Here is a 26,954-nt window from a genome sequence, read left to right on the forward strand (position 1 = left end):
CAGTTAAATATACTTAAAAGTGCTATTCCTTCTCTCCCGCCCATTAGGTGGAGTGCCCAATGTCGTAAGACAGTTCTCTGGGGCAATAGAGAACTGTCGGATTGCCTGAAGGGCGAACTTGTCATGATATCAGCGACGCCGCTGTACAACGGATTGCACAGCTGGACCGCTGCTGACTGTATCCGGATGTGTGGCATAAACGAAGACAGGTAGGCACATGGCACTCCGGCTATGTATTCATACTGTTTCAGATCACAACGTGAATTCAGAAATGACACTGGGTCCGAAATGAAGGGAAAATGCTGCAAGCGTCAGACCACAGAGTTTCTGCGGCACTTGGCCCCAAATTTCGTGCCGTGCTACACCACACTATTTGGGTTTACCTGGAGACGTGCATTATCAATTAATAGGATGTCTGGTACTGATATTTTCAGGAACGTGTATTCGCTCAGGCACCCCAACTAGCTATTTATAGAACAGTGCCAGAAAGAAACTGAAGTACCAACTCTTCCCGTTAAAAAAATGCCACCCTAATGTTTAGCCAGTCCTACTAGACTAAACGTGTAAAATGAGCCATTTGTCCTCTCGCCACTGGAAGTAGACTTACCCAGGTTTAAGATAACACCATATGACTTTGCGTTTTTTTGGGGGGGGATTTATTTTCTTAGGGCTATGCAGTACTTGCCTGATTCTAAAACCTCTACATTACTCAGGAACATCTTTATTTTAGATTGACAATGCATTTGAACAATTTATAGCTCCCCTTTAGGTATTTGGCCCAGTTTAACATTTGCACCGTGATTAGAGCAGCATTATAAAGTGGCTTTGGCAGTTGGGCTAGAAATCCTTCTAATCGCTGTTGTCCTTTTGGAAACATTGAATATTTGTTAAACGCAAGTGTATTGTGTGGCCTTTTGTGTGCACTTGAGCTAAAAAATGTTCCCTGGGCCCACTCCCGTACTTAACACTGTGTCTTCATGACGTTTAACTCACAGAAAAACACGTAATTAAGTGTGAGCAGTTGTAAGCCTCACAGCCAGTGCCAGTAGCTTCCAGTATTGCATTGAAGACCACCGTGTCAGAATCTGTCATTACTTTAGATTCAACACTTTGCTAGAACCTACCAAGATTACAGTGGAAACTGAGCTCTGGACACGGATTGGGGCAGTCCACCGTGGCAGTGCTGGGACCTCCATAATCTCAGTGAAGCCGAGGTGCAAACCAAGAACAGTGCAACGCACCAGGAGCTGTGCTTTGACCTGCCAATATTGTAGTAGAGCCAAAACTTCTGCTCAGGATCAGTACTATGCAGTTCAGGTTCCTGTCCACATTGAAGTATCGACTGAGTTATGGCCCATGAACAGCGCTGTGCTCTAGAAGAAGTGATGCAACTGCCAGCATTGAAATAGAGAACTAAATATGGCCAGATCAGTATTGTGCCCATGGAGCACGGCCACATTGGCTAACATTGCAGTGAAAATAGAAGTAACAGGAGTTGCCAGTATTTCACTGGGAGGCAGTAGCAGGGCCCATCATTCAGCCATACCCTGGAATGGGTGTAGCCAAAACAGCACAAGGACCTACCAGCTATCCATTAGGTTTTGCCAAGGACCAGAATTATTGCCGCTATTGCATTGGAGACAGTGCTAAGCTCAAGGGTCGATACCATAATCGGCCAGCATTGCAGTTAATAGAGTGATAAAGATCAGGATCAATGCCTTCCCCTGCCAGCTGGATTCTTTTCTTGGAGTTCTCATTTTTGATATTTATGTCCTAGATTCTTAAACCTTTCCCTGCCGTGGTTTTAAGTCTCATCAATGCCTGAGATTTGTTTGAATGGCTCTTCATTGTTCAAACACATGTACATATTTGGTCGCTTTGTGCACCCATATACACCATCTTTTTTCCCCCCTGCACATTCAGATATATGTATTGGTGCAAACTCAGCCACCACAATATCTCCTTGCAGCCTTAAGATATAATGACGAAATGTGTAACTATTTTCATTGTTAAACCTATTTTGCGCATTATTTAATTGCATTTTTCAATGGGACAAACGTATCCTGGAATGTTAACCGAGGAAATGTTGCCCTGACTGTCTTGGTCTGGGAACACCAAATATGTGTCGGTTTTCCTCGGAAATGTATCCTGCACAATCAATTATATAATATTGACATGAATCACAACACTGAACCAGATTTATTATTTATGGTGCACTTTTTATATGATGAGATAGCAAACTTGGACCTATATGGAAAGTTTTAAAACTATAGACTTCTATTTCTGTAGAGCCCATGGAATCTATTGGGGCAAGCCAGTCCACCCTTGCCCTGGTTGGCCAGTTGAGCACACAGAACATGATGTTTGTCAGAGTTATATCAATTTTTATACCCTGCCAAGGCTTGACTCAAACTTTGTTCCTCTGGGTCTCGTGAGCATGGGGGTATCAGGCATGTATGGATTTTCTTTGGGTTGAGGGCAGTGGCAGGCAGTTAGCTGGGTGCAGTGCGTTTCGAGTATTTGGAAAGCAGCTGCAAGCCTGAAATGCTCGTTTAGGGTACATGTGTTTTGATCACATATATCACCCCTGGACTGCATGTGAACATACCACAACCATATATTTTAAGCATCTATACATCCTAAGGTGTCTATCACTGTGTGCCTGACCTCTCGCACCCTGAATAGTGCCTTGGAGTTAGCAGTGAACTTTTTTTTGTCAGATTTTTAAAATTTATTTCTAAAACATGGTAATTCTCTCCAGTTTCTCTTGCACATAAACTTAACCCTGCCAAGATATGATTACACACGTTATTCCTCTTGGTCTCCTGAGCATAGGGCTACTAGAGATGTATGTTTTTTTCTAAACAAACAAAGGTGACCATGGTCAAACCCAAGTGCTAGCACCTCACAAATTCAGGTTGAATGTAAACAAAAACAAGTAGCGTGTGCTAAAATGGACAAAAATACACCATGTCACCAAATAATTTTACATAAATATCAGAAAGAAACTTTCAGATATGCATAATATGATAAACATTTCCAGAGCACCACAATATTTAACCCGTTGGCTGCTGTCGTCGGCAGCACTACCTCGCTAGTGCTGCCGTCGGCCAATGGCCGACGCGACCGCGCCAGTTTTTTAAAACTGCCGCAAAAAAGCGGAAGCAGCCAACGGGTTAAGTATAAGGTACGACAACCCAACAGGTCCAAAGGTATTGTCCAATGCCAAACAATGAAAGTCAAATGGATAAGGGTTCAAAGTATGAGAAACACCAGATGAGTTTTAAATGTCCCAAAAACTTTTATTGTTTCTTTTGGTATTCAGTTTCAGTGAAATCCAAGAATAGAACAGCCGACACGTGTTTAGTTGTGTTGACAACTTTTTCAAGGCTGTAAATTTAGAAAGCATATATTTTTTTAGGACCACAATCCAAGTTCCAAATAAATTCATACGATTACAAAAAATCTATTTATAAACAGGAACATCAAAAAGGACAATATTAGTTCAGATAACAATTTTATTAACACTTAATCCATTATACTTTATTTAAAGAAAAACTATTATAAGAATGCGATAATGCTCGAGATTTATCACATTGTTATAATAGTTTTTCTTCACCTGGGATCTTTCTTCCTTTGTGGATTATTCTTTTCCTCCTTTAAAAAAAAAAAAAGTATCATGGAATAAGTTTTGTTTACGTTTTTATCTGGACTGATAATGTCCCTGTTGCTTTTCCTGTTTATAAATTCATTCTTTGTAATCATATGAATTCAGAATCAGAATCAGAAAGTACTTTATTCGGCTAAAATCATTAACCATGAAAGTAACAACAACATAAACAGCATACTACATAAAGAAACTGACTTAAAAATAGACATACTAGTTATATTTAATTTACACTAATAGTTTTCCTTAATTTCAAAACATGTTTAAAATAATTTAAAAGAACCACAACAGTAAAAACAGTATCCATTCTCTGACATTCTAAGAATGCTAAACGACATCTTTTTAAATTCATATCTTTGATAAAGGGGATTAAAAATTTTCGACGGGGAATAGAATAAAATTTACAGAAAAATCAAATGTGAATGTCGGATTGGGACGAGGAATCATCACAGGGGCAGGTAGGTAAAATCTGCGACCATAAATTCATCTTTGGGAAGGACAGAAGTCTAAAAACAAGATTCAATCTAAAGCGGGTTAAAAGAAATCGATCGTGATTTGACATCAACAGGGTCAAATAGGGCTGTACTTTTACTCCAGTCAGTATCTGGTTATGCCAAGCAACTGTCTTTTTACTGGCCTCTGCTCTTCTTCTTTTATCCATGAGGTATTCCAGACTCAGTTTTTTCAAAGATCTTCTGGGTATAATTCCCATAGATAATGGATCCTCGTAGTACTCGCAGTGACCAATATCAAACATAAATTGCTTAATATATGCTAACCATTCGACCCTGGCCGAATGTTCCATATTCAAAATATCCTGTATCACAGCCCGGTTAACTACACATTCATTAGTAGTCCACACCCTGTGCCACACGAGAATGGGCTGTATTCTAATTAAATCTGATAAATAAGGTTGACCCAACTCCACATGACAAATGTAAGTAGAAACACTCTGTGGTACAGATAAAACATCCCGTAAAAAATTGTTTTCAGCAATTTGTAGTGGGTCAATATTAGAAAAGCCCCAGAGTCCCCCACCGTAGAGGGCTACGGATATACATGTGGCATTGTATATGGTCAAGATTTCTTTTATTGTTTTTTTCCCCAGCTTTTTCATGAAAGTCCTAACGGCCATTAAAGTTTTTTGGAACAAAAGAGTTCTGGCCTTTATGGCACTTAACCATCCTCCCGTTCATGAAACAAAATGCCCAAATAGGGAAAAAACGAAATATTTTCCAAGGGAACGTTATTTAAAAACATGGTTTTCGACTTTTTACCAGATTTTGTGCCGCAGTTCATGGAGTATGTTTTACCACAGTTAATTTTCAGATCTAAACTCAACATGAACTTTTCAAAGGATACTAACAGTTTCTGTAAGGCCAAGGGGGTTCGAGCCATTAGGACAGCATCGTCCGCATACATGAGCGCAGGGATCGACCTCTTCCCCACTCTAGGCATGTCCCTGCACTCCTGCAGAAGACGATGTTCAAGTCCGTTAATATAAAGAAGAAATAGGAACGGGGCCAGAACGCAGCCCTAGCGTACTCCGCGACCCACTCCAAATCTTCTAGTACATTCTCCCCCACGGCCATAGCGGACTGATGCTGTGGCACCTGAGTATAAATCTCTCAAGAAGCAAATTATGGCAACGTCAACGCCCAACCCTTGCAAGATATCCCACAGTTTGGTATGCGATACACAATCAAATGCCGAAGACAAATCAACAAATGTAAAATATAACCGTTCCCCTTTCACCCTAGTATATTTTTGTTGGATAATCATTAAATTTAGGCATTGTTCCACGGTTCCCAAACCTTTCCGGAAGCCGTACTGTAGGTCACTCAAAATTTCATTATCTTCAGCCCAGTTCTGAAGTCTTGCCAAAATTATTCTCCCGAGAATTTTTACAGATGAATCAAGAAGGGAAATTGGCCTAAACAAGCACAATTTTGTCTCTCACCCTTCTTGAAAATCGGGACGATTATTGAGGTAAACCAGGATGAATGCATACCGTTGGCTAGGGCGGCATTAAAAAGCTGTGCCAACATGGGACCCCAAATCTCCACATTTGCCTTATATAAATCTACAGGGATCCCATCTGGGCCAGCAGCCTTTCCACCCTTAGTTGCATTTAATCCGATTAAGACTTCCTCCAGGGATATCACCAGCTTTTCCTCACCCATTGTACTATTCACAGTTTTAAGAACATTAGTCGAACATGGGGCATCCTGCGAGCTATATAAAGTTGAGAAGTGTTCCACCCATTCCTCTTCGGTAATCGCCGTCTCAATACGAGCCTTATGACTATCGAAGAGAAAAGGGGCATTAACTGCCCTCCAAAATGCGGAAGCATCTTTAGACTGTGCAGCCTCGCAGAGTTCTTCAAGGGCCTCCTTTTTTATAACATTTTTCCTATTTTTCAGGGCCTTGTTATAAGAATTCCTTAACCCTCTTATTACTAAGTGATCCCGGGGTGATCTATTAATGGCATTTTTCAAGTCACTTAGTGCCCTGGTACAAGCGGTATCAAACCAGCTTTTAGTACGCCTAGTCTTATTTCTTAGCTCCACCCACAAACTTTTCTTAATTTCAAGGGCTATTTTATCAAAATGCTCTAAAATCTGAATGGAGCAGGCCGATCCCCCTAGGCAAATAGAAAAACTATCTGAACAGGTATTTAACAATTTTGCCAGAAACTTTTCTGGCATAAGCTTGCCCCATTTTAGAGTATACCCATTTTGCCTACCTAAAATCAAATCAGAGGCTATGTCTCGGGTGAGGGTATATTCAGAATGTTCATAAAAAAGATTCTCGACCTCTAATGATAAGGGCAGATGATCACTTAGGGGCAGCTCTAAAATCGTTAAACTATTGATTCTGTTACCACAACTATTTGATACGAGAATAAAATCAATAGTAGACATTGCTCCTCTGCCAACAAATGTCGGTTGAAATGAAGTGGGGTTCTGAGCTATTTCATTCACAAAACCCAGATCATACGTAAATACTAGTTCATTAAGTAGGTCCCCAATCAAGGAATGTTCAAAGTGTGTTAGATGTGTATCTTGTTCTAACATTAGGCCACAAATCCCCTTTTTTCCCCTTGTACAGAGTGGACAGTTAAAATCACCCCCCCATAAAATTACCGTTTCCTTATTTGATTTTTCTGTTTCATGTTGTATGTTTTCTCTAAGTGTTCTTAAGGTAATCAGTATTTCAGTTTTCGGGATATTATTGTAAAAGGTAATCAAGATTACAATAAGTCCCTTAGTACATATGGTTATAAGTTGAAAGTAATTCGAATTAGGTTTAAAAGTTACTTTCTCATATTTAAGCTTGTTCGAGAGGAATGTTATTAAACCTCCCTTCGCACGGCCATATAGACCACCCTCAGCTGAGGTAAAGAAAGTTCTGTACCCGCTTAAATGCACGGGTTCTGTGGTCCATGTTTCTTGAAGGACCACAACATCCCGCTCATTTAGGATTAGGTCCAATGATGGATTGTCTATCTTATTTTTTAAACCTGCTACATTCCAAGATAGGAATGTACAGGAATCCTGTTTTTTATTTCTTCCTACCTCTTGCACCGTGGAGATATCACAATCTATCTCCTTACATTGAGGACTCCCTTCCCCACTGTTATTCCCGGTCTCATCCTTCTGGGCTATAATAGTGCTAGAAGGAGGAGGCTCCTCACCAGCACCAGAATTTATATCGATGGTCAGTTCTGAGAGAAAGATTATTCGACGTCCCTCCCCTAAGGAGGGCATTATAGGGTTACTTTTAGGTGTGTCAGCCTCTACCAGACTCCGAGAGTTTGTGTAATCGGCACCCTTTTCATGTCAATCCACATAATCAAGGCCCGAAAATACATCGAATCTGTTGTAGGTTGGAAGATTATAGGCTGGGCACAAAAAATCTCTATTCTCCCGGAAAAGGTTGTTATTCTTATAATCCATTCCAGGGGTAATTGGGAAGAATTGCCTCTGAGCAATACCAAAGTGTGCCCCGAGTTGGGGTAATGCATTCGAACCGTATCCACGTTGATTTGACGAAAACCAATCTACAGGTTGTCTTACTCTATCCCTACCTCCAGGCTTTTGTCCTGGGCAGTATGGATAGAAATAGCTAAGATAGTGAGTAGAGATAGTCACTGCCATTTGACTCATACCAATCTCCTATATGACGAACTGCTCTGTGGTCTTTGAAATTTACAATAATAACATCCCCTTTCTTATCTTTGGGTCTGGAGGCCACCCAGACTGATCGCCTCACTGTCAGGATTTCTCCATTAATGTGCGCTGGCAAGGGTCTGTTATTATATAACCAATGTGTTACTTTATTTCTTAAAGCACGGTGATCTTCCCTAGCATCCATAAGTAACTCGGGGACGCCCGCCATAACTATAGTATAGGGAGCTGCTTCAGGCGGTAGGTCAACCGTTCTCCTTTGGTATCGTTTTCCATTATGTGTATTTGCGGTACCATTCTCCTTGCTGGCCTTAGATTGGAATATCTGCGGCCTTTCTGCTACCAACGTTTTATCCTCACCTTGGCCGCCTACACTACTCGCAAGTTTACTGACAGGCTTATTTTTTAACGAGGTTACAGGTGCGACACTTTTGGGTATAGGGTCAGTCAATTTTATCCCATCATGACCAGATTTTACGGGGAGGAGTGGACAAGGTGATGCTAGTTTAGGGACAGTAACAGTGGCCGGTGGCACAGGTAACCCACTAGATTTAATTAAATTCACCCCCTGTATCAGATCAGCTAGTAATTGCGTATTTCTCCCAACTTTTCCATCTAGCTGATCAAGTCTAGTATTATACAAAGTCATTCTTTCCAACAGTGGCTGAATTAGATCTTTTAACAAACTTTCTAACTTCACAAATAGAGCAGTCTCACCAGGGGTACAAAAATCCGTTATCGATTGGGGCAAAATTGGGAGAGATGGTAAAGTCACCACCTCAGACACAGCTGGGGTCGAACTCCTCTTCTGTACTTTAGCATCCCTAGTAGGCATAGGACAACCCCCTCTTTTTTTAATATTATTAGTAGTAATTTTCAATGGTGACAACTGGGTTAAATTAGTAGATAGAGCAGGCGAAAATCTTGGGGAGTCAGAAAGCCCTTCGTCATCATAAGTACTACATGGACTCATGTGGTGAGATTTCAAACTAACTGGAGTTATTAGTATGGAAAGTTCGTTTGTTGAATAATCAGATACAGCAATTTTATCCTCCCTTTTGCCCAAATTTGGAGGCCTGATTTCTTCCACACTGCTATGTACGTGTAATCCTAATGTGGCTGACCCTATATTGCCCACACAAGTTTTTTTACTTATCATGTTAACTACTTGTGAGCTTTTCCTAGGTGCTTGTAATTGTACTTTGTGCATTTGCTTCCCCCTTCTCTTTCGTGTTTTTGCCTTTTTAAATATTCTTGCAGGTGGGGTATGATTTTGTTTTTCCACGATATCTGGATAGTCAGAAGGTTTCATAGCATGGACCTGTGCGGTTGCAGTAACTACCCTACCACAGGGAATAGGAGGTTTTTTAGGCGAGGATATATCAATTAGTATAACCTCCTCCTGCGGCGTTAAAAAATTCCCCTGTCCAAGAGAGGCACGTCTATTAGAATTAATCTGAGTAATTTTTTGGATTAAATAATTATCCATAGGCCCTTTATCTAATTTTTCCTTATTCATTTTACTAGCTTAAATTTAAACAGATTCTGAAATGTTTTTACAAGTAGTTAAAATAAATAATAAAATAAAAACTGAACAAAACAACACGGCTACAACACTCAAAGTCCGCGCTTTTGTCCTAAGTAAATATGACAAATATTGTCAATAACAGTACCTAGCTCTCAGGAATCCCAAGTCCCAGGGGCACCAGCATCTAGTGCCCAGTCCAGTCTCTGCAGGCCTCGGAGGGCCTCAGAGGGCCCGCCCTTTGCCCGGGCTTCGCTCCGCGCTTTGCTCCGCGCCCGTCCCACTAGCGCGTCAAGGGCTATCTCTAAATAGCGGGAGGGGGCGGGAAGAGGACCAGCTGCGGCGAGTTAGGTAACGCAGCGCCCGCTGGTCCTCGCAGTCCCTGAAGCTGTTAATGTCCCTCAGCGGTCACCTCGCTGATCAGGCAATCCGGCACAGTGAATGCCTCGAGCGGCTCCCGCGAAGCGGGGGCCGCGAGGCATGGGGCGTAAGGCAGCAAAGAACAAAGGCACCCGGTAGGATTTCGCAGAGTCTCCGTATGCAGGTACAACACGGAGTGCGCCCAGCCCTCCACTATTCTAGACCAGGCGGGAGGGGGCGGAAGAGGACCAGCTGCGGCGAGTTAGGTAACGCAGCGCCCGCTGGTCCTCGCAGTCCCTGAAGCTGTTAATGTCCCTCGGCGGTCACCTCGCTGATCAGGCAATCCGGCACAGTGAATGCCTCGAGCGGCACCCGCAAAGCGGGGGCCGCGAGGCGTGGGGCGTAAGGCAGCAAAGAACAAAGGCACCCGGTAGAATTTCGCAGAGTCTCCGTATGCAGGTACAACACGGAGTACGCCCAGCCCTTCACTATTCTAGATCAGGCGGGAGGGGGCGGGAAGAGGACCAGCTGCGGCGAGTTAGGTAACGCAGCGCCCGCTGGTCCTCGCAGTCCCTGAAGCTGTAATGTCCCTCGGCGGTCACCTCGCTGATCAGGCAATCCGGCACAGTGAATGCCTCGAGCGGCTCCCGCGAAGCGGGGGCCGCGAGGCATGGGGCGTAAGGCAGCAAAGAACAAAGGCACACGGTAGGATTTCGCAGAGTCTCCGTATGCAGGTACAACCTGCATATTTGTAACATGGATTGTGGGCCTAAAAAATATATGCTTTTTAAATATACAGCCATGAAAAAGTCGTCAACACGACGAAATACGTGTCAGCTCTTCTATTCTTGGATTTGACTGAAACTGAATGCCAAACCAAACAATAAAAGTTTTTGGGACATTTAAAACTCCTCTGGTGTTTCTCATACTTTGGACCCTTATCCATTTGACTTTCATTGTTTTGCATTGGACAATACTTTTGGACCGGTTGCATTGATGGACCTCCTATTTAAATCTCATGGTGCTCTGGAAATGTTCATCATGCAAGTTTTTGTTGTTGAAGGGTTCAGGGTGCCTACATGCAATAAATTGGGCGCAGTGCATTTTGGAAATTTGGCAAGCCTGTCCATCCAAAATGCTTATTTCAGGTACCTGTCTTGTTGATCAAAGATATCACCCCTGAGCTGTATGAACACATACCCAACCATATATATTCAATATCTACACATCATAAGTTTTCTGTCCCTGAGTGCCAGACCATCCTTGCCCTGAATGGCTGGCATCAGATTTTCCAGACTTTATCCAAAACTTAGTTTTCTTCAGTCTTCCTCACACAGCAACATATCCCTCCCAAAACTTGACCCTATCTGTGTTTTCATGGGTCTACTGAGTGTTGGGTCATCAGACACGTGGGTTTTCCATTGATTTGAGCAGGGATCCACAGGCTAGATTCCATGGGGATGTCTGCAGTATTTGGGCCCAGGGTCAGCCGACAGGCAGAGAAACTACCACCCTCATACATTTCTGAAAAGTAGAGACACAGCAGAATCCATGATGTGGCTTGCATAAATCCAAACACAACAAAAAATTAACAAGCACTCGCAACGTCAATAGCTTGACTAAAGTAAAAAAAAAAAAGCCTTTAACGCGACCTCATGAATCATTTTGTAGGCTTCCGCCTGCAAAATGATGCTGATGAGTTTTTCTTTTTAGCTACCGATCCAAGGTCAGACTGGATTCAGAACTAATCTTAATACAGAAACAGCCCTAGTGGAAGTTTTGTAAACTATCAAAGAGACACTTGACAAAGGGGGACACGCAGTGCTGATACTGGTAGACCTTTCCGCAGCCGTTGATACCGTGCCCCACGATTGGCTCCTGCAGAGTCTCCCGGAGTGCGGGGTCGGGGCACGGTATTCAAGTGGTTCTCTTCTTTTCTGAGTGACCGTCAGCAAACAGTTTGGTCCCCTCCTTTTGCAGCCCCCTTTCCTCCCTTGAAAGTAGGGGTTCCACAGGAGTCTATTCTGAGCCCGTCCCCTTTTAATATCTATATGACCCCCCTTGCGCATATAGCTGAGGCACATGGTGCTAAAATAGTATCATATGCAGATGATACTCAACTGCTGTTCACTTGTGATAAAGGCGCCTATTTCAGAAGTGTCAAAATTAACACCTGTCTGACAGAGGTCTTCTCCTGGCTAAGGTGGAACCAATTAAAGTGTAACCCAAAAAAAATCAGAGATTATCTTTTTTGTTCGTCCACCATGCGTATTGTGGCGCCAGTGGTGGCCTCAAGATATGTCCCCTCACCCTCAGTGAGCAGAGTGAAGAATCTAGGGGTCAAGTTAGATGCCAATTTATCTATGAAGGTGCAGATCCAAACTGTCACTGGCACCTGTTTTGGTATGCTAAAAGTGTTTTAAAACTTTCTACCCCTGCTGTTGGTCAAATATAAGAAGACGGTAGTCCAAGCCTTAATTGTATCCAGGCTGGATTACGTCAACATCCTGTACCTGGGTTTACCGGAGTAGTTCATCACCTCCAGGTGTTCCAGAACGCGGCAGTCAGAGCAATTCTCATGGTGGGGCCCAGAGCACATATGTCCATCCTTCTGAAGGCCCTGCACTGGCTCCCGGTCCAGAAGGGGATTCAGTTTAAAGTTATGGTCCTGGTTTTCAGGGCCCTCCATGATACTGGAGCAGCGTATATTAGGAAGAGGGTCCCGAACTATGTGCCGCAAAGAGCCCTGAGGTTCTCGGTGCAGTTTCTGACGTCCATCCCCAAGTTTGCTCGCTCCCGTGTGAGCGGTCGCTCCTTTTTAAGTGCTGGCCGCCCGCTTATGGAATTGTATGCCATTGTCCCTCAGGCAGGTCCAGGATTTGCTCACTTTCAGGAAACCGCTAGAAACCTGGCTTTTTCAGCAATAGTTTCCTCGCTCTTTGGGCTTTTGGCTCTGGTGCCTGTCTCGCGGTCCTTCAGTGCCAAGACACTCTGTGGAGTAGCAGCACGCTTTATAAGTACCTATTTACATTACATTACTTTGCAAGGTGGATTGGTAAATAAAAAGAAAACAAATTGCAAAAGCGTTTTCTTTTTTTACATTAGTGGTCAGGGAGGGTAAGTGGAAGCAACCCAGAATTATTTTTGGGAATGGCAAAGCATCACTGGGTAAGGAGGGGAATGGCAATGTATATTTGAGAGGGTGTGGGTGAACGGCGAAGCAACACGGACAGTCGTCGTGAGAGGAAACGCTAAAGCGATATGAGAGGGGATGCAAAAGAAACGGAGAAGGCTGGAGGAGGATGCCAAAGCAACAGGGGAGAAGGTGAGAGCAATAGCGAGACAAGGGCTGGAGGAAAGCAACACAAATGATGTGCGTGGGTGAAACAATGTGGAAAAGTATTCAGGCAAGAGGGAAGAGAGCAGGGAGAAGCAGTCGGGCAACCGAGTGTATCATGAAGTTCAGGGAGAGGGACTTACACAAGGAAGATGACTCAAACACACACACTGTAATGGAGGTCTTCAAATAAGAGAAAAAAAATAGTGCTTGAAAAGCAAGCAGCAGAAGCACAGTGCCAGCAAATCAAATGATGAAATGATGAAATGCTCCATGGGAGGTACAATCACAAGATTGACAAGCTAGGACACAAATAAGGAGGAGGCAAATTGGAGTGAAAAGGAAAGCAAATCAATGGTAAGTAATGGGTGGGCTCCAAGCCGCTCTATATTCTTGGTAAACCCCAATACGGTGCGCAACCGACAGCACACATGCTATCTTGTAGGCTCGACCTAAAAATTTCAACTTCTACCCTAATCTATGACATAATACTCCATGACGTCAGGCAATTGACAAAAGTAATACAAGTCTGCTTTCCCAAGAATCAAAGATCATTCATTTCAGATAGGGCATTTTCCAATCAAACTTCAGTGAGTTTCTGAGTTTTCGTATATCCTAATGCACAGATTTAGTGTTCAGCACCTTTTGTGTCTAAATTGGAAAGCGAACAAAGTCTACTAAACCATTTGAGAGGATTAGAGTACATTTAAAATAAATTAAAATAAGCTAAAATGTGACTTGAAACTCGTTTTCACAAAGTGAATGTAGAAAAGCAGAGAACACTTTAAAGCAGCAAACAAAAAAAGCTCTTCTTTGTAACATCATAAAGGGCACATGTATTTTAGGTCTAGCTTTACTGCATAATAGGGCTGTCTTGACAGCACTGTTGTCTCTAGCCTGGTCATCAACTGAAAAAGCTTTCACAATTTTTACGGAAAAAGAGAGAAACTTGGACTCTGCCTGAATGTTGTTTGCCTTAAATAATAATTTGGTTGTCAGAAGGTGTTTTTTTAAAAACTAAAAAATAGAGCTTTTATTGCACTTTTTGACTTGTGGCAAGTCTTATAATCAATACAGGAGGGTGTGTTATAGTAGCACGCCATTGATCAAGGCCATGGGCCTTATCTGTTATTAAGACAAGTCTGAATTAAAGCCCACAGAGAGGAATATTGTTCCTTGGACTCTTATAGGTCACTATTGTAGGCAATGCGTTTGATATTGGCAGCCCCTCTCTGACCAATATTGGAGTAGGTTTGCACTATGATAATCCTTGTTAGGACTCATTAGGACAGTATTTTCTTTGCATATCTGTCATTTTGTACATATTTGTAATTGTGACTATGCTTGAAGGTTGCCTTATGAGAAAACTTGTACTCAATAGCTTGGCTGAGATGGTTATGGTGACAAGCTAATGATGAAGACAGTGGGCCTGATTGGTTCAATTGGAGAGTTATGTCTGATGCTATAGCTCTCCCCTGTTTATTATGGATGGGAAGTATGCCTGACTTATTTATTGTGCAAATCATTTCTTTAAGCCAGTAGCCCTTTTACAGTGGATTGTTGTTACACTGTGCCACAGGCTGGAGACTGGTATCTTGTAACATTACAACTTACTGGTTACCATGGTAGGGAAGGGTTTTTGTGTTGGCCACCCCTTTGAAATACCTGGTTGCAGAAGATTTTCACAGGAACAGTCCTCATGTTGGGACCTTTTGAGAGGGGTTCCATGTTGTTGTGCCAGCTGCACTCTTCACATATTTGTAATTTCATAAATATATGAAAGATGTCTGCCATCTTATGTGCAGTTCTGCAGACATGTTGGTTACGGTGACAAGGCAATGGTAAGGTTTATAGACCATGGCTCATTTGGAAGAAGGTCTGTAAGATTCCATAGATTTGGTCTTTTTATGAAAAGTTATAACAAAGCTTGCAGGCCTGACTTGTGTACTGTGAAAAACATGTGTTAAAGACAATCTTATTTTAAGGTTGGGTTGTTATTAGTGTGTTAAAGACTATGTGCAGGTATTTTGAGACATGGAATCTCGTAGATTACCGTAGTAAGCAAGAGTTTCGCAGTTGGAGATGCATTCAAACGAACTGTGGAGCTAGAAAGTTTTCACTATTACTTAATCTTTTTATAGTTGTTTAGCCCCTCTTAGGAGGGATTTTATATTTTTTGACTACAGTAATTGTATACGTATTGGTACCTGATAGGTACCTTCTCAAAACGTCTGTGCTTAATATAGCAAACCAGATTTGGAAAAGTTATGTCTGATGTCGAAGGTCTGGTCTTTTTAATATGAACCGTTATAAAAAAAGACACTAGTGGAGATTTATTTATTATGAAAGGCGTAACTTAGTGCCAATAGGCCTTTTAAGGGTAGATTGTCATTTTACCGTGGTAAAGTCTACAGACAGGTGTTTTGTTCCATCAATGTGACAGATTACTTTATTAGTCAAGGCGAGTGGGATAGAACATTTGCAATGTTACAATTATTGCTAGGCATAGAAGTCTGCCACAGTCTTATAATAAAAAATGCAATACAATTATATATAAGCGCTCACAAAAAGAGGGCTTTGGGCCTAACCTCTTCTGCCACTGGTCTGTTTGATGTTATTTACACTTCTATCCATGACTGCATGAGGCAATGAGACAGCCCACTTTAGCCACTGGCTTTGTTGCCCTCTGTGTGACCGCATTCGTGTGAAAATGTGCACATCCCTCTGAAAAGGAATATGATTATGTCACGGCTGTTGAGCCAATGTTTAGTTTTCTATTTTCTCATTTTATAGGTCCCTTTGAATTTCTTTCTTTTAACTTTTTATATTCATATTTAGGTCACTCTAGAGCTCCCGAGATTGTGCTGATGGGCCGCTAGCTTACAACACATTTCAACTGCAGTGCACCAAATCCCACGTGGCCACTTACTATAAACAAGGTAGCCAACCCGGAATAGTTTTGTGTATCATTGTTTTATTATTCCAAAATGGCCAAAACATTGGTTGTAAACGTTGCAACCATGCCGGAACTTTAAAACAATGACATACTATGTCCAATACTATTGCAAGACATTTACCCACTAATACGTTTAATTTAAATCGTTATTACAAGCATATGCCCACCACTTTTAGGTGGCAGCATGTTTTCTTTTCCCTACTTTAATTCTTTTAATTGATCTTGCCCATATAGAGTTTGTGTGTTTTGTTGGGGTTGTGTAAGTGGATGAAAGCAAAAAGTCAGTGTGTTGATGAAAGGATACATGCTTGCAAGGATGCATGGCAAGTTCTTTTTATGGTAATTTATTGAGTATCTTAAACCATCAATGAAGAGACACTTTAATTTATAAGCCAGACCTATTGGTATTACCAATGTGTTGCTTTCTTTAACATTTAGTTTTCATTTGGTTGGTTAGAGTATTGACTTTCAAGTTCAAACATCACAGATGCGACTGGCCAAAAACCTACGGCTGACAAAGTGTTACACAGGACTTAGTGTAACTTGTGACTTAGCTGGTGTGCCTGTATGGGAGTTGTATTTGTATGTTTGGCATTATCTGTGCGCACAGTTTCCAGTTCTACATATGGTATCTCCCCATAAATAGCTTGTTTCCCCTCTAAAGAAGACACTTAAATGCACCTGAAAGGTAAAATTTGACTACTTTGTCTTGCAAATATGGTGGTGTCTGCAGCCTATTCGTCCTGATATTTTTTTTCTTTACATTTTGCATCTTGGACTACAGGTACCAAAATACAAAGAAATAAGACATTGATGGTGTCTACATTATTTATTACTCATGTAGTCTGGCAGCGGACATTTACTCGTAAAAAACACCGCAAGCCACTGCAAACTGTTTGTGAATGTGGTTCAAATCAAAATCCCAGAATATCATATCGACTCATGCCACTTTACCCTAATCTGTACTTTGTAGGGCCCCATGGATGAGGAGCCATATTGTCACATTGCTGGGGCAAGACACCTTGGTTAAAGTTCCTCTAGTTTGCCATATTTCAGAACAGCTCTGTCCCATAACAGGCTCTATACCATTATTTAATGATACTAGATTTTTATCAGCATGCGTGACGAGTAAAGTGGCACACTTGAAAAAAATCTTTTTTATGTTCTGCATTGTACTATTTACTTTATGTGTATTTTAGTTGACTGTAATTTTTTATTTTTTATATTACGTTTATCATCATACCATAGGACCACTACCAATGCTCTGAAAAGGGTGATTATTTCCCTGCGGACTATCATACTGGGGTATCGGAAGTTTGCATACTGGCAAATGTGAGGAATGATTGAAGAAGGAAAGTAGAGATCCAGGTCCTCATGAAAGCCATTAGCCCCAGAATTGGGCCTAGTAGGGGCTAAAACATGTTGACCGGCTGAATGCAGGGGTAATTAGCTTTCCCAGATATCACAAAACAAACTTTTTAATCATCTCCTAGGCCTTCCCAATAACACAGAGATATCCTTGGAAAGGTATTGGACATTTTTATACTCCTACTGTAGACCCCACATTCCACTACTATGAAAAGTACTCCAAGACATTGCAGGGAGCTCGCTCGCCACTAGAGCATTCTCTGATGAGTTGGGGGTCTAGTGATGAAGCATGACACCCAGGGTGATGTGTGAGGCCTCAACTTACAAATTTGGATGAACCATTGGTCCTTTTTTATAGGAAAACATAGATGATGTTATGCTTTCTCAAAAAAATATCCGGACAAAAAGGTCCTTAACGAAAATCCATGATGGTCTTGATAGACTGGGTCAGTCTGTTCTTTTGGTAATTTAGACCCTGCACCTTCCCCAACAAATAAAGTCTGGCAGCGTGTTGCAGACCTATCGAGTTCGCCAATGCTTATTGGGTCTAATGTTACAGAAGAGCTTATGGGGGGCTCTCTGCCAGCCCACTTCATCCATTGATCTGTTGTGCCATTCACATTTTTCTTCTACATCATTCAACTTGGGGCAGTTGGCCATTCTCCTTGAGTCATTGGCTAACTTCACTGTGAGTGAGGTCATTCTGCTCTTTCACAAGAGCTTGCCCAGAAACAATGTAGTTCCCTTCGGGCCATGGATTGCTATGACAGTGTGTGTATGAGACCCACAAAGATTTTTGCTTTCAGCCAGCCAGTCTTTTTTTAAAATAATTTATGATGGCCCGGCAGCTTCACCAACAATATAGTACTGCAAAAACAAAACCTGCATTGACAAAGCGAAAAGGCGGGTGACCAACACCAGACCTTTTGGTTCGTCAAAGCTTGTTTCATGTGGAAACGAAGCTTGTGTGTAACTTTGTAACCTTAGCCTATGTGGGATCTTTGTAGTTTTTCCACGAAATAACAAGTTTATTAGAAAACGCTCTATGTGCTTGTGCTATAGTAATAACCAACGCAACAGCGTCAATGGCCAGCATATGCATAGGTTTATACGAAGTCTATGGAGGATTTACATTGATTTATAGTTGGGGTTTCATCACATCATCCTCTTGCATCCTATGATCTATCGTCCTACTCAGACGGTTTGCCACCTCTATTTTATCGTGGTGTTAATTCCCTGCAGATGTCTAGCAGAAGCACCGTTAGCATTGTAGCATTTAAGAAATATATTTTTAGGGCTCGGGCCTGCCGTACACTGCGCATGCAGTGTCGCGCAGCGAGAGTCCTTTTCCCGGGGATTTGAAAATGGACCTGGAAATTCCACGCAGTTCGTGCGTGTTATTTCCAAGTTCCATTTTCATTGGCCTTCGCGTGCCTGCTGTTTTTGAACAGAACACGCAATAGGCCATGGGCGGTCGCGTAGCTCCGCCCATGGCCTATTGGTGTCTGTTAGGCGCACCATGGGCCATATGTTTTGAAATATCGTGGCTTGTCAGCCGCGATAATTCAAAACATATGCTCGCAGTGGCGCGCGTGCGCGCACCACTCGCGGGCTTTTTTTTTTTTACACAATAGCGATCGCGAAAACGATCGCTTTCAGTGCCGCTTGTATTTACATGTACATAACACATTTGGTTAGTGGATGCCGGGAGCACTTTTCAATGGTTTGCGATAAACTCTTTCTTAACCTGTAAAGAATACATTACGGAACGGGGTTGGGTTTGTAATCCTTTCTCGGGGCTCTTTTTCTTGCAAATTACAAGTGGGAGGTAGGGGTGTTTTGGGTCAAGGCTGGAGACAGTGACCTCACGCTCATAGCCAGTGTGGCGCTCGGAGAGGTAGGATCCGCTCGCAAAGCTCGCTGGGTAGGGAAGCCTTTCATTCTACTTGTGCCAAACACCGAGCGTGTGCATATGCGCCACGGTCTGAAGTGAAATCCATAACATCACGCTGCCGTAGATAAAACAATAACATTGTCCTTTTAAAAAAAGAATAAGTGTGTTCCTTATACAGCGCATTTAGCCTAATTGCTTTAAATGGAGCATTTCTATATGGAAATACTACGTAATCTGACCTTGAAGTGATGAAAGGCTCAGCTGACTAAGCATACCGGCATCTAAACTTTTGGCCTGCAGTTCACACCCACACAGATCTGTAGGAGCAGATTTTCAAAAGCCAATGAATTAGAGAAGACAAAGATTACAAGGTTGGAGACACTTCATGGGCTGTGACACCACCTCCTGTGATGTTCTTGTGCACTGCCTATGTTAAACATTCCCCACTTACAAATGCGCCCGTCTCTATTTACATGCAATATAAAGAGCTTCGTGCTTTTTGACTGGGGCCAGCATGTTTGAAGCCCTCTTCACACTCGGCATGCTGGCAATGTAGAGATATAAGTGGCTAACGGGTAATGCTTCTAGCGCGCTGTATTGCAGGTGCTCAGACTGAGATCCCAGGGGTTTACAGCAATGCAGGGACTTACTAAAAGGAACGCAGTTTCTGTTGCTCTAGCAACTGCCCTTGCGTCTTGCTAGGTACTGTGTATGTCAATAGAATCATGAAACAGGAAAATAGCTGCGCTTCGCGGTCTGCACCGGCGGTGCTAACCCTAGCGACATGCAAACAGCAAAGGCATGTGTAGGTACACATAAAATCCAGATGCAGGTACACTTTATACACATAATGCATACGAGCAAACTGCAAACCCACATGCACATTAGCAACAACCATAGACGGGCAAACCGAGAATACACTTCAAGCGAAGCAGCGAGCCCACAAACGGGCAAGCAGTCAATCCACATTGACTAAATGAAACGGCAAATACACGATAACAGCAAATCAACATGCTGACACTGCAGATCCATTTGCAGACACACAACTGGCTAACAGCAAACTCACAAAAAGAAAAATTATAAATCCATATATTGGCAAACAGTAGATCCATTTGCAGGCAAACAGTTAGCGCACATCCTGGCAAATGCCAAACAGAGGTATAGAAACAGCAATTTCACAAAGAGGCAAACAGGAAAAGCAGGTACAGGAAAACAGCAGAACCATCTACAGACAGATAGTAGATTTATTTGCTAGCAAACCGGCATAGAGGCAAATGACAGACACAAGCTGGAAAACATGAAATTCACATAGAGGAAATCCTGCATTTACACCTGGATCTTCCAAAGTGGACACAAGCCCTCATAACAGCAAGTCTACTTGATTAAACATGGTTTCCCACACCACAAGCTGAGTCCAGAGTCCGGCAAACAAACTGCAAAAAGATAAACCTGCCTTAAGTGACCTAGTAGGTCGTGCATGGAGCTAGAAGGAGAGAGGCGCACAGAGTGCAGGAGGGAGAGCTTTGGATAGCGCAACGTGTTACCAGGCTATTACTTCAAAGCGCTTATAAGGAGGGGAGACCAAGAGCCATAAAGAGTGCTGTATGCACGGCGGGAGGGGAAAACACACAGACAGGCGTGTGCTTGGGTCGAACCACCTCCCTCTTTCGTGTATCCCCACGTGCCCCCGTGAGCAGCATGAAGCCACGCCCTCTCCATCCTTCCACCCGAGCCGGGCGTCCCTGAAGTGCTGACATTGGTTCAAACACCTGGGAAGGGCCCCGTTAATCGACACCAAACCTGCTCCTGCCACAAGAACACAACATCAGAGTATCCTGCCGCCAGGAAATGACATCACACTTGTCCTGCCACCTGTAAATACGATTACATCTGGCGTGCGATAGAGAAGGCTAATCTCTCATAGAAGAATGACGTCAGAGGTGTCCTGCCATGAGACAATGACGTCACCATTGTCCAGGGATAGAGAAACGGCGTCACTTCTGTTCTCTAAGGGAAATGACATCACAGCTGTACTGTCTTCCTGAAGAGACATCATATCTGTTCATGAAACAGAGGAATAGCATCACATCTGTCTTAGTTGCTCGACTTGATGTTACCCATAGTATCGCGCTAAGGAGGATGAACGTCTGAGTAGATTTGCTGAGGTTCGAAAATTTAGCTAAGACGAAAACACAGATCCCTGGAGGGGCTGCCTTAGTTCACTTAGCGACCAGTCAGGACTGTCATCTTCTGCTGAGGCAGCAACCTGCATTTTCTTCTCCACATCTCCTCCTACCATTTAGCAGCTTTTTTTTTTTTTTACAAAAGCGATCGCGAAAACGATCGTTTTCATTGCTGCTTTTTTTTTTTTTTTTTTTTTTTTTGTGTGGAGTGCTCTGATGCTAGTTTCCAAAAATGCGAACTTGTAATCCAAAGCAGAAAAGAGACAGTATGAGATAGCTGGGGGACATGTCAGGCACACAGGAGCTTCCAGTAAAAGCCACCTCATCGGTATCGTACCCACTGCCTGTCTCCTACAAATTGTAGCTCGTTTTCAGGCCAATATTCCACCAACAACCGCTCAGTACTAATGCTACTACAGCATGAGAGTGACGGCATGAGTGAGAGTGACGGCATGAGTGAGAGTGACTGCATGAGTGAGAGTGACTGCATGAGTGAGGGTGACTGCATGAGTGAGGGTGACTGCATGAGTGAGGGTGACTGCATGAGTGAGAGTGACTGCATGAGTGAGAGTGACTGCATGAGTGAGAGTGACTGCATGAGTGAGGGTGACTGCATGAGTGAGGGTGACTGCACGAGTGAGGGTGACTGCACGAGTGAGAGTGACTGCATGAGTGAGAGTGAGAGTGACTGCATGAGTGAGAGTGACTGCATGAGTGAGAGTGACTGCATGAGTGAGAGTGACTGCATGAGTGACTGCATGAGTGAGAGTGACTGCATGAGTGACTGCATGAGTGAGAGTGACTGCATGAGTGACTGCATGAGTGACTTCAGAGTGAGAGTGACTGCAGAGTGAGAGTGCAAAAAAACTTTTTAGGAGGACCCTTACTCATCCAATTCAGGACAAGGGGAATTGAGATGCAATAAAAAAATGTCCCAGTTTGATACAATCATCAAATACCTACCGCATGAATAACCAATTGTGAACATTCATACAAAAGGAAACCTCTAGAACCTAGTACCATTAGTGCCTCAACTTTACTAACAACACCTAAAATAACAACTGTAAACTAAAATAGTGAAGAGAAGTTCATACACATTTATTACGTAAATACATTATTTGTTCAGTGTCTCAGATATGTACAAACACGGAGTATTACATTACAATAATAACAATATCATAAAAACAAATTTAATAAATTTGGCTAAAAACAAGTGTTTGTACATATCTGAGACACTGAACAAATAACATAATGTATTTACTTAATAAATGTGTATGAACTTCTCTTCACTATTTTAGTTTACAGTCGTTATTTTAGGTGTTAGTAAACTTGAGGCACGAATGGTACTAGGTTCTAGAGGTTTCCTTTTGTATGAATGTTCACAATTGGTTATTCATGCGGTAGGCATTTGATGATTGTATCAAACTGGGACTTTTTTTATTGCACTGCATGAGTGAGAGTGACTGCATGAGTGAGAGTGACTGCATGAGTGAGAGTGACTCAGCAGTGTGAGTGTTCCAGAGAGAGCAGGGTATGCTTGTGCGCTTACACAGTGCACTGACACACAGGAGCTAAAACAAAGAACAGCTGAACACGTGTCTTGGTAGCTTCATGGAGGCAGCCGGCCCTCTGTGGGGGGAGCAGCAAGGAGGGTACGCCCCAACCAATCAAGTGCAACTACTCACAACCTACTGTACGATTACAACACAGGCCAAAGGGCAGAGCTAGGTCTTTTTGTATTACGTAGGGTGAGCAGTGTGTGAGTTTGCAGGGTGAGCAGTGTGTGAGCGTGCAGGGTGAGCAGTGTGTGAGCATGCAGGGTGAGCAGTGTGTGAGTATGCAGGGTTAACTGAGCGTGCAGGGTGAACATTGTGTGAGTGTGTAGGGTGAGCAGTGTGTGAGTGTGTAGGGTGAGCAGTGTGTGAGTGTGTAGGGTGAGCAGTGTGTGAGTGTGTAGGGTGAGCAGTGTGTGAGTGTGTAGGGTGAGCAGTGTGTGTGTGTGCAGGGTGAGCAGTGTGTGTGTGTGTGTGTGTGTGTAGGGGGAGCAGTGTGTGTGTGTGTGTGTGTGTAGGGTGAGCAGTGTGTGAGTGTGCAGTGTGTGTGCGTGCAGTGTGTAGGGTGAGCAGTGTGTGAGTGTGTAGGGTGAGCAGTGTGTGAGTGTGTAGGGGCAGTGTGTGAGTGTAGGGTGAGCAGTGTGTGTGTGTGTGTAGGGTGAGCAGTGTGTGTGTGTAGGGTGAGCAGTGTGAGTGTGCAGGCTGAACAGTGTGAGTGTGCAGGCTGAACAGTGTGTGAGTGTGCATGGTGAACAGTGTGTGAGTGTGCATGGTGAACAGTGTGTGTGTGTGCAGGGTGAACAGTGTGTGAGTGTGCAGGGTGAACAGTGTGTGTGAGTGTGCAGGGTGAACAGTGTGTGTGAGTGTGCAGGGTGAACAGTGTGTGAGTGTGCAGGGTGAACAGTGTGTGTGAGTGTGCAGGGTGAACAGTGTGTGTGAGTGTGCAGGGTGAACAGTGTGTGTGTGTGTGTGTGTGTGCAGGGTGAGCAGTGTGTGTGTGCAGGGTGAACATTGTGTGAGTGTGTAGGGTGAGCAGTTTGTGAGTGTGTAGGGGCAGTGTGTGAGTGTGCAGGGTACGAAAACTCGAACTAAGTCCACCACACACACACATAAGACCACACACCCCACACACACACACCCCACACACACACACCCCACACACACACCCCACACACACACCCCACACACACACCCCACACACACACACCACACATACACCACACACACCCCACACACACCCCACACACACCACACACACACCACACACACACCACACACCACACGCACACACACACCACACGCACACACACACTCACCACCGCACACTCACCACCGCACACTCACCACCTCACACTCACCACCGCACACTCACCACCACACACGCAACCACACACACAACCACACCCACACACCACCAGCCGTCAATGCACTCTTTCACCGGGCACAAACACCACCAGCCGTCAGTGCACGCTTTCACCGGGCACAAACACCACCAGCCGTCAGTGCACGCTTTCACCGGGCTCAAACACCACCAGCCGTCAGTGCACACTTTAACCGGGCACAAACACCACCAGCCGTCAGTGCAGGCTTCCACCAGGCACACACCACCAGACGTCAGTGCACGCTTTCACCAAACACACACACACCACCAGCAATCAGTGCACACTTTCACCAGGCACACACAACACCAGCCGTCAGTGCATGCTTTCACCAGGCACACACACCACCAGCCGTCAGTGCACGCTTTCACCAGGCACACACACCACAAGGCGTCTGTGCACGCTTTTACCAGGCACACACACCACCAGCCGTCAGTGCACGCTTCCACCAGGCACACACACCTCCAGCCGGCAGTGCACACTTCCACCAGGCACACACACCACCAGCCATCAGTGCACACATCAATTGTTAACGCATCCACAATTAACTATTGTAGCAATTGCAGTATGGTGCACTTTACTTTTAAACATATTCATCTAAAGCACAGCATGCCACCATTACTACAATTCCAATCCATCCCACATAATTCCACTACACACCACATGCATACACTCCATAACACGTGGCTAAAAGACATTGCCATTTACAATGCCATTAGCTCTAACTCAAATAAATCCGAGACCTATTGCATTTCCAATGCTTGTTTTTTATTTCTTTACAGTTCATTGATTTTATACAAGGCCTCACACAGACAAAGTGCGAAATTCGTGTTAAACAAGTTGATTCTTGCTCTTAATGCTTTACCTTGTGCCGAATTTCCCTATCGGGCCATTAGGGAGGCAGCGACATCACGTTCTTTTCTTTACTTTCCACCAATAAGTATACATATGTGACGATCCTGGGAATCCACACTGTGCACTCTGCACCTCATCCTTCCACAGACTTCTACTCTAGTGTCCGGGAGAGAAAGATAGAGGTGCAGACACTGGTGGTTCATAAGATACCTGCTTCCCGGCGAGGTGTGCCGAACACCCTCAACCCCCATCAAATGAAAGTGCTGATGATATTGTACGAGGACTCTGGGCCTAAATGCCTGCAGAAAATATGTTGCTTTGGTAGCAATAGTAGTAGTCACTGTGACATTGGTAGAAGCAGAGATAATTGCTCTTAATAATAACAATTATTAGAAGTATTGCTACGAGTAGCACCAATAACACTTTTATTCAAAGTAAAAGTACCAGTAGTAATGCTACTAGTAGTTCTTTGAATAAGAGTATTGCCAGTAATTAAAGTCGTTGTTTTTGCAGCGATACTACTGGTAGTAGTAAGTATTAATACTATTGTTGCTGGTTCTAGTACTACTTCTGATGTTTATGGTATTACCAACACCATTACTGCTACTAAGACCACTGTGTCTCCAGCTATTAAGGCTAGTACGGGTGCTGTTGGTAGGAAAAAAGTGTTGTTTAAGCAGTATTCCATAGATAACGATGCAGTATGTTTACTTTTGGAAATGTTCAACTGTTCTTAATGAAATTACTGCAAGTAAAAATGAATATTGTATGCTGAAAATCATATAACAAAACAATTCGCTGGTACTAGTATTGGATCTCCCAGTTAATTCCTAAGCAATGTGGAGGGGTCACAGCTTGTTCTTGGTCAGTGTTGTAGTTCAGAAACAGTGGATTTTTCAGCATATTAACCATTGTTGCAGTTCACAGATAGTATATGACTGGTCAGTTTTGAGGTCTAGAGTGCATTCCTGACTATTGTCTTAGACTGCAACATACTGTACATGGTGATGGAGGGTCCGTAGACGGAGCTTGATGACTACAGAGAATTCAGGAAGACCATGTCTTTTTGAGTTTGAGTTTGGGGTATGAGTGGTCAGCCTTCTTGTCAGAGAATGACTTAATTCTAAACATTAACAAGGGAGTAGCCTTGGAGTCTGAGGAGATGCAGTGTTGGTCTTGGTCTGAAAGTCCGCGAGTTGCCTTGCTCCTGTGACCTGGTGAGAAAAGGAGGACTTGCCTGAATTGTGAGGAGCTGGACTGTCTGTTACAAAACATACACAACACCCGGGAAGACCTGCAGACTTCCCATCTAAATGGAAAGATCTGTGTTGGGGCAGCCCAGTAAATTGAGTCTCCCCAGGAGACACGAGAATGCCACAGCCCGACTGCCCAGGAAGAAGCTAGAGGAGCATCATGGTTGTGTAGTTGCTGCATCATCTGTTGTCACTTCGAAGTTGAACTTCCACCATCCGACAAATCCTGTGCCTGTAGGATGCCAGTGTCCACCTTATGAAAACCAAAGGGGCAGCTGGTAGCTCATCTTCACACCCCAAGTGTGGTTTTGGTTCTGCTGGATGTAGAAGGTCAACCTGATTTTCGAACCATTTGACTGTCTTTTTAACTCTCATGGGTCCTGCGATATGTCTGGTTGAAGCCGGGGTAGAGCCTAATTATAAACTGAGCAGTT

General features: G+C 43.4%; 1 protein-coding gene across 4 annotated transcripts in view; it reads left to right on the plus strand.

Annotated features, from left to right (window-relative positions):
- The window catches only part of BCORL1 (BCL6 corepressor like 1), a 916,214-nt gene that overhangs the window by 223,719 nt on the left and 665,541 nt on the right, over positions 1-26,954 (plus strand). For all 4 annotated transcript variants that reach the window (XM_078688449.1, XM_078688448.1, XM_078688450.1 and 1 more), the window contains one exon: positions 48-209. The gene's annotated coding sequence lies outside the window, so the exon portion shown is untranslated. The remainder of the gene's footprint in view (positions 1-47; positions 210-26,954) is intronic.

This window comes from Lissotriton helveticus, chromosome 4_1 (genome assembly GCF_964261635.1).
Source record: "Lissotriton helveticus chromosome 4_1, aLisHel1.1, whole genome shotgun sequence".
In the NCBI taxonomy this organism is placed as follows: Eukaryota; Metazoa; Chordata; class Amphibia; order Caudata; family Salamandridae; genus Lissotriton; species Lissotriton helveticus.